Genomic DNA, 2,900 nt, shown 5'->3' on the forward strand with positions numbered 1-2,900 from the left:
GTTCCCAGACATGATTATGTTACATATTATAGATTTTCTTTTGGTATGTGTTCAAATAATTGGTAGAAAAGATAACCCCCAAATTAGAGTTTATAGCCCTTTAAGTTAGTGACTGGAGAAGGCAATGGCACTCCACTCCAGTACTCTTGCCTGGAAAATCCTACGGACAGAGGAGCCTGGTAGGGTGCAGTCCATGGGGTCGCTAAGAGTCGGACACGACTGAGTGACTTCACTTTCACCTTTCACTTTCATGCACTGGAGAAGGAAATGGCAACCCACTCCAGTGTTCTTGCCTGGAGAATCCCAGGGATGGGGGAGCCTGGTGGGCTGCTGTCTCTGGGGTCGCACAAAGTCGGACACGACTGAAGTGACTTAGCAGCAGTAGCAGCAGCAAGTTAGTGACTAATTGTGTATGTTTTTTTTTAATTTTTTTTTATGTTTAAGTTTTTTATTTTGCTAAAATGTACAAATAGAATACAACTACCCACATTTTATGGTTTCTAAACATATAACCACTGATGGTTTCCAAAAGATGCTGATGTTCCTCATAGTTAAGATGCCTCATCTTCTGTGAAAGCCCAGCGTACCTTCCTCTCTACCCACTGAGCCAGTCTATTTCAGAAGTCTTGCCCTGTGTTTTCTTTGTTTGCCTCTCCGTGTTGCTGCTTCATTTGAAAGAGCTCATTTTCTAATTGTACAATAGTCCTTTCAATCTCACAATTCTTACTAACCAGGGATACCCAGGTTGACTCCATTTCTGTTCATTTAGATCCAGCTGTGAGTTGCATGTTCTTTCGTTGCCAGTTTAAGTCTTGAATATGTTTCCTTAACTTCTGAAGCTCTTTCTGTGCGTGCTCAATCATATGAACTAGATTTTCATTATACACTTTCCAGGCATTGCATCCATGCTGGGACATTAGTTCCAGATTCTCAATTCGAACTGCCTGATGCTCTAACTGCGTCATAGAATTGTTTACGCACTCTTGCCATGCAGTGATGTCATTTTTCTGACCAGAGGAAGGGGCTGGAAGTTCGTATCGTTTCATACTGAGCAATTCAATTGGTTGTCGAGCAGCCAATCTTTCAAATTCATTTCTCATTATGTCTGTCTCAAAAGCAGAATAATCCGGGGCCATCAGGTAGTTTAGATAATTCTTCGTAGGTGGGTATCTGCGAGTTTCCTCCTCCACCAATGCGGCAGCCGCTTCGCGAACACCAGGCGCTTCATAACCCTGATCAAAATACGGCAACGCATCCACCACTACCTCCCCGGCCACCAAACCAGTGCCCGCCATCCTTAGGTTCACTGGAGTTTTCTAAGTCTCTAATTGTGTATGTTATATAGCAATATTATGTATCCCTTTATTATTCCTACATAGCTCCTCAATTTCTCTCTTAAATGAGTCTCAATTTTGTAGTGGTTTCCTCATTACTAAATTACTTAAATCTTTGACCTCATATGTTTACCTGAAGATCATCAAAATTACAAGAATTATTTATATAACCCAGCTATTCACCTGATACTTGGATATTTTTTGGACTCTCTCTGCTAAAGTCAACCTAACTTTGAACATCATCAGTAGTGGGCATTTCTCCATTTCCTCATGCTTCCTTTCAATTTTAAGTTGACACAGAGTCCTTCCTAGAATGAGGGATGATTTTAAAATAAGATGGCTTGATGAATAAATGAATGTGGTAAACAACCATGGTGAATGTTAATTACAGAATAAGTGGTAGGTGTGTGTATAGTCTCTGTATAATTATTTCAGTTTTTCCACTTGCTTGAAACAGTAATGTAGAAAAAAATTTAATATGGACCCAAATTCAGATTTCTTATAGTATATAAGTTTCTTTACAAAAATAACAACTATTCCTTACTAAAATTACAGTAGTGAAAGTCTTAGGACACAGTAAAAATATACAGTTTAAAAAACAATATTTTCAAAGAATCATATATCAGTTTTACCTAATATTAGCCATAGGATTTGTATACTACTTCTTGATATAAATTTTCATTTGTCACACAGTGTAAAGATTTTTGCTTCAAAAGGAGGGGGGAGGGCAACAAAAATTAGTTAAATTCAGTGACATAAATGTGGTTACCTATCCAGCTTGTAGAATTTGTTTTATTCAGTCATATAAGTGCTCATTTTATCTGAGATTTAAAAGCAAGTCATACGGTACTGTGATTTTTATTCAAAGTTCTGTTAAGAGTAAGTTTATGGGAAAATATAACATGACTCAATACATACTCAATGAGAAGTTAAGACAGCCCAACCCATGGGTGGTTAACTGTAGCATTCATACTTTTTCCTGAAGTATTTATAGCCTGTTTAAAAATCCCTCAGAGGAGAAAGCTAAATGAAAATAGAAAATTGCTTCCTGCCACTCACTCTGTTGTAATTGTATGAGTAATTTGAAAGTTATTACTGTTGTTCAGCTCTAATCCCATTAGAGGCAAACATATTACTTAACAGTTTCAGCCAAATGTTATTTTTAATGACAACAACCATTAGAATCTATATAGATTTTTATAGCATTTGCCTTTAAGTAAGTGTATAAATCCTAAAGAAGCTATCATATTCAATGTATTATGTTAACTATTTTGATCAACCTGTGAGATATGAAGACAGTTTCCTGATGGTTCTTATTTTCATATTTTGCCATCTCAAGGAATCAGTGAGGCAGAAAGCCATGGAGTAGCAAAATGTATTAGCCAAGCATGAAGAAAATCTCTCCCTTTTCCTGTATCATCACTTTTAGACTTTGATGTGGTGGTGACGTTATTACTGATGGTATCCTTGGACACAGGCAGGAGAAAGTAGTCTCAAAGCTATATACACATAAAAATAGCTAAATTTTTTAAAGCTGTGCAAATGTGAAGAATAGCTATGATTCTC

At 37.0% G+C, this 2,900-nt stretch overlaps 1 pseudogene; it reads right to left on the minus strand.

The window, feature by feature from the left end:
• Positions 1-499: 499 nt before the first annotated feature.
• On the minus strand, positions 500-1,318 carry LOC138929893 (pre-mRNA-splicing factor SPF27 pseudogene; annotated as a pseudogene).
• Between the last annotated feature and the right edge of the window lie 1,582 nt (positions 1,319-2,900).

Source organism: Ovis canadensis, chromosome X (assembly GCF_042477335.2).
Source record: "Ovis canadensis isolate MfBH-ARS-UI-01 breed Bighorn chromosome X, ARS-UI_OviCan_v2, whole genome shotgun sequence".
In the NCBI taxonomy this organism is placed as follows: Eukaryota; Metazoa; Chordata; class Mammalia; order Artiodactyla; family Bovidae; genus Ovis; species Ovis canadensis.